We start from the raw sequence: 12,687 nt of genomic DNA, 5'->3' as shown, positions 1-12,687 counted from the left end.
ATTTTCATCTAGGGGAATACAACTAAAATTTTTCTCCCTCTTGTGTTCCCCATGCCTTGAACACTGAAATACTCACTGGTTCTGCTAGAGATCTTTACAGTCACAGCAGAAAGAGAGGCTTTTCCTGAAACAAGGGTTCAGGTTTCCTGAAACAAGGGTCCCTGGCATAAGGAAAGAGTTGCATTGCTGACAAAAAACAAAAGAAGAAAATTATACTGCAACATAAACCTTTTGGTAACTCAATGTCATTCATGCCCAGTATTTGCTTTTAATGCTAACCACTCCTCAGACAGAGACTTCCCATTACCATTCTCTAAGGTACATCCTAACGCAGGTACACTTTAAAGGTTTTGCAAGTTGCAGTAACAGGATTTTGTAGCATTAAGAAGAATTGTTCTGAGAAAGTTGTTCTCTTGCAGTACTAGCCAGGGATCTGATGCACAGATAGGAGAGCTAAATACACTGGTGTCAGCCAGGAACAGAATTCAGGTCTTCTGGATCCTGGTCTTATGCCTTATCTGGTAGATCACATTGCTTCTTATGTGTTTAATTTGCGATTCATTGTACATTTAGCCATGGCCTAGGATACAAATAATTAATGTAAGTTGGGACCTGTCAAGTATCTCCATTATATGCAACAGTGGCTAGTCATTCTTAGGAGGTTAACTGAAACACTGTAAATTGTGTAAATTGTTTTATTCTCTTATAATGACAGCTCAGATATTAAAGGATCTGGGCTTGTTTGCCTCTGGAAGGCTTTTTTCACTGGAAATCCTCTTTTCAGCTCCTCTGCATAAAGCTCTGTGAGCAAGAATCATGCATGAAGAGAAAAGAACACGGGCTTTAGGTTAACATCTCTGTTTAGGCATGGGCCAATAATCAAATATTTGCTTGTGTGGCAGGGAGACTGCTATATAATTTTTAAATACGATGCCTTCTCCAAATGACCAAAAGACCCTGAGTAAATTTTAATCAAAAGAACCTGCAGACAAAAGAATAAAATACCTGTGCAATTCTATCCTTGTACAGGGAGTTGATGCAGCTCATTGGAATCCATTGACTCGAGGGTGATTTTCAAAGGGAGATAGTGAGCTTTTGTCAGAATAGTGCTCATCCAATTTGAGGAGTTTGGGTGACTGAAGAAGACTTATTCTGGAAATGTTTTGGGTTATTTACCCAGTTCCTAATAAATAAATAAATAAGTAAATAAATAAGTAAATAACCACTTTATAATAATATGTTATTTCTATCATAAACACAGCTATTTTACCAATTTATATCTTCCCTTATGCTTATGCGCCAGTATTTCTCATAGAAAACTGTACAAAATATTCAAATACTTTAATTATGAGGTAAAACACATTTTGAGGCCAGAAAGTCTTTTTCCTGTTTGGCTCAAACATCCTTGTTACGGTACATTTTATGAAAACACTAGTTTTGTATAAGTTTGTTCATTTTTTTCAGCATAATTCTCCTTGTCCCAGCATAATTCTCATTGTCTCCATGTGCTTTGTTGTTGCTGACAGAACCATTGTTTTTTCTCCCTGCTGAAGGCCCAGTCCAGGCAGCAGGATGCTGTGCTGCAGATATACTTCCATGTCAAAAACGGGTACACCGAGGCTTCAGTTGGGAAAAAATCCTGGTACAATTATAGTAGAGGCAAGGTTGATAAAAGACACAGAAATCAATGTGTGGGGTGTGAAACAGGCTGGTAATTTGCTCCAGAGACTGTCAATGTAACTTCCACTAGCTGCAGCCAGAGTAACTCTGGCATAGGAATGAGTTAGGAGAAAGCATTCTGGAAAAATGTAACATGGAAATTGCAGTTATTTCCTAATAATTTTCTTCCCAAAGACTTGAAAATAAAATAAGAGCCTGAATGTGCTAGTGCATGTGTTTGTCTACCCAAAACAGTGTTTGGTTGCTCTGGCTCCACAAATAGCAAAAGCGTCAAACTTGTATGACTTTGTCACTGATGATAACAGAAACTCTCTTTCATCACGAGATTATTAACAGTGGGCCCTGTGGTTGGCTGGGCCTAGTTTACTTCAGGGTAGAAAACTACAATATAGATCATGCTTCGAGATAGCCAAATATTTGCTGTCATGTGGTAGCCACCTACAAGCACGGATTTCCTTAGCACTGAAGGCAAAGGCAAAGGTTTCACATCCAAACACAAAAGCAAGTCGTTTGAGTCCTGAGAGAAGATATGAACAGCTGTTAGCACCGCAGTGTGTGTTGGACCTCAAGAGCAAAACTGCCCTGGCATACTAAGCTTTATTCCTATTTTAGATATCAATAAAATTAGGATGCAAGTCAATAAAACCATTAAATCTCAGTATAGGCACATTTCAGTTGTAAATTAGCTCTGACTGAACAAATACTTAATACTGTATATGTAACTGGTGTTGTTACTGTAATGCCAGCAGCCTGAGACTGTTTCAATGATAGAGGAGTTTTTAAGGTGTGAAGAAGATCTCCTGGGTAGAGCTGGGGAGAGTAAACAAGAGTCTGTTTCACCCAAGTGAAGAAAAAGGAAGAGAAATGTCTTGTTGGGGTTGAACTGAAGAATGCATTCAGATGTGAACATGTACATAGATAGTACTCAAAAGGCAAGTGATGCCCTGCCATACACCACATCCCCTGAAGCTGATCTGCCTCTCCTGGCATATGCAGTGGGTGGCCTCCTGCTTGTGGAAGGCGACTCGGGCAGTAGGAGCCTGCCTCTGAGAAATGTTTCTCCATCTGTGGAATGGCACCTTCTTGTGTTAGTCACACTCCCTGAGCATAGACCTGGGTGTTGGTTTCAAAAAAAAAGTTCAAAACACTTTACAACAACTATTCTTTCTTATGTCTTTAAGTAGGTCAGTGGATCTACATTCTCTCCCCACACCCACCCCCCCCCCCAAAAAAAAAAAAGTAATATAAAGTACTTCAGGCTGGAGCCTTACATTAAAGAAATAAAAATAAATTAATTCAGTTTGACTGCCTGTAGATTACAATGGCAAAATTATCATGGTTCCTATTCATAATGCACTTGGAATATAATTTGGGCAATTTCTTATGTTGGGAAAATCTCTTTCTGCTAAGAATTACAGCTTTCCAGAACTGTAAGACTAACATTTGCATACTGATAGAGAGCAGAAAAAAAGATGCTTTTAAAATAGCTAGTTAGCTTCCCATTGAGCATGAGTTACAGTTACTATAGCTTTTAGTTTTTTGACCTTTTAGTGTATTTTTCTTAAATTGTGATTGCTGATTCAGGACATGCAGCCAGCAAAGGGATTTTGAACATAATTTTGACAAAGGCTGAAAGTTTAGCTGTTAACCTCAAATGTGGTGTTCCCTCCTGCCTCCTCAAATTACCCCACAGATGTTCATCTCTTAGACTTTCTGAACAGCTAATGTGATTTGAATTGATACATTTTATTGTCTCCTAAGTGACCTTTACTTGTTTTGAGAAATACTGTTAAGATAAGTAACAAACCCACAGAAGAACAATTTAGCTTAGGTAAAGATCATAGGAGAAGAGTGCTGTAAGAGTGAAATAAACAGAGGTAACTTAAACCACTTGCTAGCTCACATTCAAATCCACCCCCACATTTTTTTTTATTTTTTATTTTTTTTTGTGTGTGTGATGTAGGCAAGTGCCATCTCCCAGTAAAGTTAGCCTCTGAAAAGGCTTTTACTCCTCGTTTGTTGAGCTATTCTGTGAAGTGAGATCTTTGTGCTATTGCAAGTGCAGATGTGCTTGTATACAAGTTTATTGTACACACCCATTACTTCATGTGAAGCTGAGAGTTTTTTGCAGGGTTTACCTTCTTTGATGTGTAGGATCTCCATCCCAGTGGCTTGTATTAATCCTGTGAGAAAGACAGGCAGCTTTTTGACCTGGATGACAAGGTTAGTACCAAATTATGGCAAAGAAGGAAATGTATTAGTTTTGCAGGGTGACTTGTGACATATATGTAGAATCCCTTGTATATGGAGTACAGAGGGTTTCACTTTTCAGAACTGGAAGGTGGGATAGAGAGTAGCAAGATACAGCAAGTACTAGATCAGCTGCAATACATGCATAACCCAAAATACCAGTGTTGCAGGGCTGACTTTGAAAGAGCATTTGCTGTTCAGCATTTGCTGATCCTGAGCCGCACCCTTAGTCCCACAGTGTCCCTGCTTCCGTACAGTATCTCGATCAAAGATGGGGAGATGGGGTTGTGCTGCCCAGAATGCCACTTTACTCTTTTCTACTTTTTGTGAAACCGAACCAATGAAAACAAACAAACAACAAAAAAATAAATCTCTTTTTGTCTAACAGAACGACTAAACAGAGCAAAGTTGTTGCATGTACAATATATGGAGACTCTGTGGGACTCAGAAGGATCACAGATGAAGCAGCACAGGGGATTTTGAGAGTCATGAAAGGGGACCTGCCAGTGGCATTATTCTGTAGAAGCCCTCCTTATAGGATGAAGTAGCCCTCTTGTCATAGGATCTGGTATGCACCCAGGCTAAGCTGCAAATGACTATTCAGGAGACAGATCTCTTAGCCTCCCTGAATCTTTCTGAGATGTAATGTCACTGCAAGAATTGTTCTTATAGGCATTAGCAGTGTCATGAAAGATTTAAACAGCACAGAGTAAATAATGCTGCACATCAATAGTATGGCATAAGCACAAAAATTCACCACAGTTTAATAAAACAAGTTTCATGCAGCCAGCTCCTCTGGTGGTCAGTATTAGATCTTTCAGGTTTGTATGAATCTTGCCCAGTGCACTTCCTTAAAGAAGAAAAAGTCTAAAAACTAGGAAACAAGGTGATTTTGCATCAGAATCTGCACAAGCTTATATGTATTTTTATTTCTTATTAAAAAAAAAAAAAGTAATAAAAGAGTACATAAGAATATTCCAGAGTATATACAAATATACAAAACTATTGCTGTAAAACTGATAGTTTGACCTAAAAGCTTTAGTATTTTTTTTCTGCCTCAAGGCAAGATTTACTTCACTTTTCAAGATTGTCACACTTCACATTTCACATCCAACCAAACAAATAATATCCGGTCAAAAAAAAAAAAAAAAAAAAAAAGGAAGATCACACAACACTCTCAAGCCCAATTACATGATCTGCTTTTTATCCTTTGCCATGTGTTTCCTCCACACTGCAGGATAAGTTTATAGCAAGCCTTTAAACCCCAGATAAAAAATCTCAAGATAGACAATTAGAGGCCTCTACCATTGGTGGTACTGTATAATAAAATTAATCCTTATATACCACAACAAAAAGGTTATATTCAGAGATGAAAGTCTCACCCCTCTAATGGCCCCATCACTAATAATGATAGGTCATAAATATATCAAATGTATGCATTTAAAAACCAGCATTATCATAAATGTTTGAGATCAGGTTGGACTTTTTTGGGGAAAAAATTTTTATTTTAGACACTCAGGATGCTGGAAACACCTATCTAAAAACTGCTATAAAAATTTACTTTTTTTTTTTTTTTTTTTTTTTTTTTCCCAAACCAGCCTAATCTTAAGGTCATTGGGTCTATGGGATCTGTTGTTGTCACTAAATCTATTTGGGCTTAAGGCATGAGTGGATTTATAAAAGCCTGTCCATTTGTAATATGCAAAATATAAGACTTCTAGGCTTAAAATACACCAATCCATCTTCAAAATATCATCTTCACAGCAGCATATGCTTGCATTCCTAACTATTTTGTTTTTAAATGTATTTTTCAATTTCACGTATTTTGAGTCTTGTAAAACTACGTTTTAAAAGGAACATTTATAATGTATGTGCTTCCTTTTTGTCTCCACTTTCAGTCCCCAGGAGTCAGTAAGGCCAGACTTTTCCCCTTGCTTTACATATGGTTGGCAGAAAATGAAGCATTTTTCACTGTGATGAAAAATCTCTGTATATAACCTGTCACCCTAAGGAAGAGGTACATCCTGTTTAATAAGAATTTCCTCCAAGTGATCCAAGAAGAGTCCATTCAGAATCTGCATGTGACCAAAAAAAAAAGAGCAGGGGAATGATTTGATTATGTTATGTTGTAATAACAATGAAAAAAACAACAAATACAGCATGTGTGTAAGCTTACAAAGCCTGTAGATTTTGCTTCTCCGTACCACTTAACAAAGACAATGCAGATACAAAAGAATTCTTTATTTATTATAGGAAAAATGAAATATAATGAATTTTACTGGCACTAAATTTTTGTCCTGGATTTGCAGGGTGACATAAGATGTTTATTAACAGTAATATGAAAAAGTGTCACAACTTTTAAATTCAGGAAACTACTAAAGATTATCTAAGATTATCTAACTATTCATCAGACTTTCTTGGCACTTGTGGATATGCTGGGGGCATTAGAAACCTATGTGAGTTCAAGAAGTGATTGGATACATCCACTTAATGAGCCAGAAAATTCTACATTTAGTAACAAACCGGTCTTGTTGGATTTTTATTTAATGAAGTCTCTGCACAGTAGATTTCCTCAGGTTAGGAAAGTATTGTGGGGTAATACCTCTGCACACAAGTAATTTGTTCTTATATTCTCAACTGCACATCCACTATGGGCCATTGATGGGAACCAGTTACTTGTCTTTCAATCAGTACCATTGTGACCTGATGTCACAGTGCTCTTCATTCCTATAGAAACATTAGTCAAACCCAGTTCTCAAAACCCAACTGAACAAACCAACCTATCATATTTGCCATGGTCTGAAGACACAAGGGAACAAAATGCCTAAAAAAGGAATCATTTAAAAATTTCCCAGATCATGGAAGCTGGTGAACCATGCTACATAAAAAGGCAAATTAATTTACTTTTCCCTTAAAGATCCAAATAACCTCAAACGTGAAGAACTCATTTCCCAACTCTGAATTTGGGAGGCTGTGTTTGCCAGCTGAGCACCTGAAAAAAATTCATTTTTTCCCCTACTCATTTTGCATCCAGTCTCAGAAGCCTGTTGGAAGGAGAAAATTCTTTCCCACCATTGGAAGGATTGCATGTAAGTGGAAATGTATTCAAAGCCACATGAAAATGTTCATCCTCTGCTTGCCCAGGCTGAAGATTCCATGCAGAAGGAACATCTGTTTGATCCTGTTAAATCATCTTTTCAAAACACAGCAAAGTTTCACATAGCAACTGGCAAATAAATGGGAAAATATAGAAAAACAGAGCTGATGCCTTTTATAAACATTCACAGAACAGCAAAGTTAAGGGGGCTGTTGTTAGTCCAGGAAGCAGACAACACCACTGAATTTACCCTTTATTCTTTAAAATACATTTTAAATTCCTGTTTAAGAAGGCATACAGCAAGTAACTCCTCAAAGCTAAGTGGACTTGGTTCTCTGGCACATAGAGATATTTACTCTGCTTTTTCTTTCTTTTGTTTTCTCATATCCAGAGCTATGGTTTCTGAGATTTCTGCCAGCTCAGCAAAGATGCAGTGAGTTGCTGATTCTGTTCCATCTTAGTTCTCATCTGTAACATGAGTGTGAGTCATCAGATGGTGCCCTTACAGACAGACTTTGGAGACCTACTGGACTGATTTTATAAGCATTTAAATTGCAGGGAAAATATATAGTGACCAAAGCCTTTTTCTGGAGGTAATGACTGTTTGGAAAGAGATTTTTCTGTTGGGGTAGGTATACCATTAAAGAGAATGTGGAAGAAACTTTCTGGTGTGCACCTGACAGAGATGGTAGATTTGGAACTGAGGAGAAAAAGTCTTCAATATATTTGCAGGGACACATTGCCTTGTTGCTATTTTGTTCTGAGTTACCTTTCAGAAATATGCAAAGAGCTGCAAGAAAAGGTTGGGTCACTGAGATCTGATAAATCACAAAATATAATCTCAACATTTGTTCTGAAAGTTTATCAGAGATACTGAAAACAAAGCCAAAATAAGAATTGGGCCTGGCAAGAACATAAACTTTTGCATTCAGAAAGGTTACATGGTATAATACATTTTGTAATTTCCAGGTGACATATTATTTATTTATTTATTTATTTATTTATTTATTCCCCTCTGCCCTCTGAAAGCTTCTCAGCCATTTGAAATGTTTCTTCTATTCATTTTTTTTCTGTTTTCAGAAACTAATGCTGTGCATATTGCTCAAACACACTCAATGGGACAAGTACCACATTAATAGAAGACAAGCTCTTTGCAAGAAATGGCTTTCCAGTGCTCTTTGCAGTCTGTACCCATTTCTCTAATTCAATGACCCACTAATTAAAAAACTTAAGCAGAAATGGAAGGATACAAAACAGTATATGTAGATTCATTTATAAGTAGCAAGATGGCCCTTGGGATTCTGATTCATGACTGAGTTCCTATGTGTAATGGTGTTGCAAAAAATAAATAATCTTTGGCCTGTCTGAGTCTGCTAAGGGGAGTCTTATTTTTATTTAGGCAGAGGATGTTTTGCAATTAAAAACAATTACTCTAGGATGGGGAAAGTACTTCTCCCTTGAGGACAGTCAGGCTGCAGGCTAACGTATGCCACTATTGAGAGACTCCTTGCTGCCTGCTGCTGAGAGTACTTTGGTATAGGTGAAGAGAGAAAAAGAGAGAGGAGTCTGGTATGTGGCTAAAACCTGAATATGTTGCATGGAATAGATTTTATGGGCCACTGGAACAGCAGTTCTGCAGTTAATATAGTTACCCATATAGTATTTGTCTAGAGCTGTGTGGAAAAAGTTAAAGTCATTGCACAAACAATTTCAGAACTTTGACTCTTGGTTCTTATCTGCTGTGGAATGGGGACTACAAAGTGCCAAAATCATTTCTGATGGCAAGAGGAGCTCCAGTCCCATAACAGACTGGTGGATCTTGGGAGCCTTTTGCTGCTAAGGAGCTGCGAGACTGGAAGGAGTAGAAAGCCATACACATTCTTGATGGAAACCTATGTGTTTTGAAATCCATCTCTGTTCTGTTCCAAACTTTGGTGAAACTGAACATACTCTACAGAACATTTCGATTTAACAGAAGCTGCTAATGTTGACAAATTGTGGCATCTTTCGGATCGGCAGAAGATCTATTTGAAATAGAAATAAAGATATTGAATTTAATTATTACAGCTATGGAATCAGATTACTTTGCTTTCAAGTCACTGTACAACAATTTGACTCATTTTTTGAATAACCTGGTAAGATACAAGTGACTACTTGGCTAAATTTTTGGTCACTGATTTTTCATCAGATATAGGTCTAGCTGTATTTCCCTTCCCACCCTTCTCCCTATACCCACAGGCTGTATCCCATTATGCCATGTCATGTTGGGTTACCTCCCATTTTAACAACACATGCCATGATGTGACACCCCATAATTCACAGAGACAGAAACAAAGTACTTTAAACAGTAGAGTGATTGTGCTGCCATAATATCTGGGGCATCTGTGGAGTGCTTGATGATGGCACAAGTTTTTAGGTTTCTGAATAAAAGTTGGATAGCTCAGCAGATTTGCAATGTTTAATAGACTACAATGCAAGGGTAATCAGTACATTAAAGAACCTGTTGCCTGGAATCTCAGCAGCCCATGAAGCAGAAAGTAATCAGCTCAGCCTTCTCCAGTAAGTGTCACTGCAGCTTCTACATGTGGCTTCACGGTGCCTGAATGGGTTCAAAGTGGAAGAGAGAAGTAGAGAAGAAATGTCATTCAACCCATAATATCCTGGTTCTTATAGGAGTTGTTAATGCATGTATTTGGAAATGTCTTGTTGAACAGCTCATTGATGACTGAGCTATTTGTGCTTTAAGTGGGCTAGTGTATGAAACGTGCTCATTCCTTAGACTCATATGAGTGATTATTCACCCTCTTTGTTGTGGTCAGGCTTCCAAGGAGGATATGACTCCCCCTGTGCTGTCCAGACTAATAATCCTAAAACAACATCTGTTCCACAAGATTTGCAAACTGAGGTTTAGATAGCATGCAACAAATTAATAAGAAGTTACTCAGTGCAGTACAAACTAACAGGTTAGTGTGGTTTCTATAGCCAGTGGTCCACACCAGCACAATCCTACTAAAAACTGATTTCTTGTAGATGAGTTTGATGTTTCCAAGACTCACCTTTATGCTGTATATTGAAAGCAGAGATTTTCTTCCACATGAGTTGTGTAGACAGCCTAAGTTGCTTCAGAAAGGACAAGAGCAACCCTTTGTGAAGAAGAAAATAACTGAATATGTTTCAGTTATGACAGGCTCCTTCCAACTTGTGTAAAAATCCAGATTTGCATGAATTTAACTTGTCTGCAACTCCTCCTCAGCCATCCATGTTACAAAGAACACAAAGCCTGAACAGACAGAGTAGGGCACTGCTGGGATTTCAGGAAGGTGAGAAAAGGCAAGTAAATATGAAGCAGAAAAAGACATGGTGATGGCAGAGGTCACTGCACTGGCCAAACAGTACCTGCCAAACAGAGATTTAGTGAAATCATAGGCTGTAGGTTTGGTCCCTAGTGCTGATGCAGACAAATGCTCCTTTGACTCATTTCCTCATCTGAAAAATTAAGATTATCATAACATTTAAAATTATTTCTCATCTATAGTTCTGAGGTCTTTTAGGAGGACCTAAACCTTGTCCAGACAAGACAAGAAGCTGGACGGCCTACCCCAGGCAATCCAGACTCACTTAAGGTTCTGCACTGAACAACAGAGATGATTATTTTGCTTATATTGATGATAATAATTGTCTTAGTGTTAAGTAACACTGAGAGTTGATTGTGTCTCCACTGTTCTTTCCGTTGTTCTGCCCTGAGCACAGAAAGCACATTAGCATTAAAACTCCTTGATTAGGTAGGTATGTAAAAACAGTACAACAACACAAATTTAGGTTAATATTTATCTTACGAATATTGTTTAATAATGAAGAAGTCATAATCCATCCTCTAATTGTTGTTCTGTAGCCAACTATGTAGAGAAGTGGCCAGGTTGGATGCAAGTATTGGACAGAAAAGGAGTTATTGTTTTTACTGGAATGTTAATTTATCACTATGAATAACATAATATTATTACTGAATTAAACATATAACTAGATATGGTGTGCATCAGAATCTTCCTTTGAGTTTTTGGACAAGCACTTAATGATCAAACATAATAGATTTTAATGGCTGTAATGATAGAGTATGATGAGTTGTCTACATGAGCAACCAGAGTGCAAAGAAATTTATAGAAAGTATGTCAAGTTATAGATCTTTAGTCCAAATGAGTCTAGCAGAATCCCATGTCATGTGTAAAGTGAAAATGAAACATTTACAGCACTAGCATGCATATTTCATTTATTTGGTAGAAATTTGACTCAAAACTTGTAAGAACAGAGAAACAAAGTACCACAAAGTACCACAACAGAACAAAATATTTCAGGTTTTGGAGTGTTTTATCCTTTTCTGCATTTTCTGCATTTTCCAGCCACTCCAGAAGATTTATCATTTAGTGGAAAATTTACTTTTCCTTAAAAATAATTCTCAGCAATATACGAGTAAATCCATAACTTGGTAGTACCCTGTCTGCAAATGTACTTTTCATTCATGCAAACTCCTAAGATAGCTAATAGATAGCTAACTGGAAAATTGACCATATGGTGTCCTGAACATGGTAAATTTTTAAAATTAAAACACTTCAGAACTTAAATGACAACAGAAAATGACAAACAAACAAACAAACAAACAAAACAAAACCAAAACAAACAAACAAAAAAAGAAAAAAGTGGGAAATATAACTGCTTTTCTGGTGCAATATCTTAGATACATCAAAAGTAAAGAAACAAAAATTCAAAGAAAATAATTTTATTTTCCTTGAAAATCTGTTTAAAAAGAGGAAAAACCATTTAACAGCTATTTTTAAAGTAATGCCATTACCAAGGCTTTCAAAATACAGCAGAGTGTTTCAAAACATTATTCTTTAACAAGATTATGTACCTTTTCATAAGGGTGTCCTTTGATGAGCTATGAAAGAGAACAAAAATGGAAGATAAACTGAAGCTCCTTCTGTAAGAATGAAAATTAAAAAAAAAAAAAGGCAAAGCAGAAAAATAAAATCATCTGCCAACTTCAAAAGTATTTCAAAGCATGAAATTCCTTAAGCTTGAAACATAATTTAATGACTTATGTTTAGGGATACAGTGCAGAGCTTTGAAATCTTGAAAAAACAGGAAAAAATGACTTGTCTTTTTATGACTAATGAAAATATGTCCACAAAGAGTTTCTAATTGTGATACCCCAGATGTCTGGGATGTACAAACATGTCACACCCAGCAATCTTTTTAACTTTCAGTTCCTTTTTTCCTGTGGATTTACATGAAATAAAACAATGTTTAAGGCCAACTTTCTCAACTGGAACTTGTTCAGCTCAGAAGTCTATTTAGAAATGAGGAAAAAAAATATTTTCTCCTCCCAAAATGAGGAGGAGGCACCCATGCTGCATAATCATTTTCTTCACCTAAAGTGTGTCTGTACTCTAGATTTTGTTAGTTGTGTCGGTTGCAATGAGCTGTGTATTTATTGATATTTACTTATGCTGATCTTGTTATTCCACTATAGGCAGAAATTACCTGTTACCAGAAGACTAAACAGTCTTCTATGCAGTATCACACAGTGTTTTCATTTCATGTAAACTTATTCTGTCTCTCCCCTCTAAGTGTGTGTGTGTGTGTGTGTAATAAAATTGTTAGTTTAG

At 37.0% G+C, this 12,687-nt stretch overlaps 1 long non-coding RNA gene across 1 annotated transcript; it reads right to left on the bottom strand.

Moving 5' to 3' along the window:
• Positions 1-9,467: 9,467 nt before the first annotated feature.
• LOC311429898 lies at positions 9,468-12,038 on the bottom strand. Its single transcript, XR_014688456.1, has 3 exons — positions 11,931-12,038; positions 10,084-10,170; positions 9,468-9,626 (listed from the first exon to the last, which is right to left on the bottom strand). It is a non-coding gene; the product is annotated as an uncharacterized lncRNA (long non-coding RNA).
• Positions 12,039-12,687: the final 649 nt, after the last annotated feature.

Source organism: Aythya ferina, assembly GCF_964211825.1.
Source record: "Aythya ferina genome assembly, chromosome: 1".
NCBI lineage: Eukaryota > Metazoa > Chordata > Aves > Anseriformes > Anatidae > Aythya > Aythya ferina.
The sequence above is the reverse complement of the archived record's forward strand: the minus strand, read 5'-3'. Positions and strand labels throughout refer to the sequence as shown.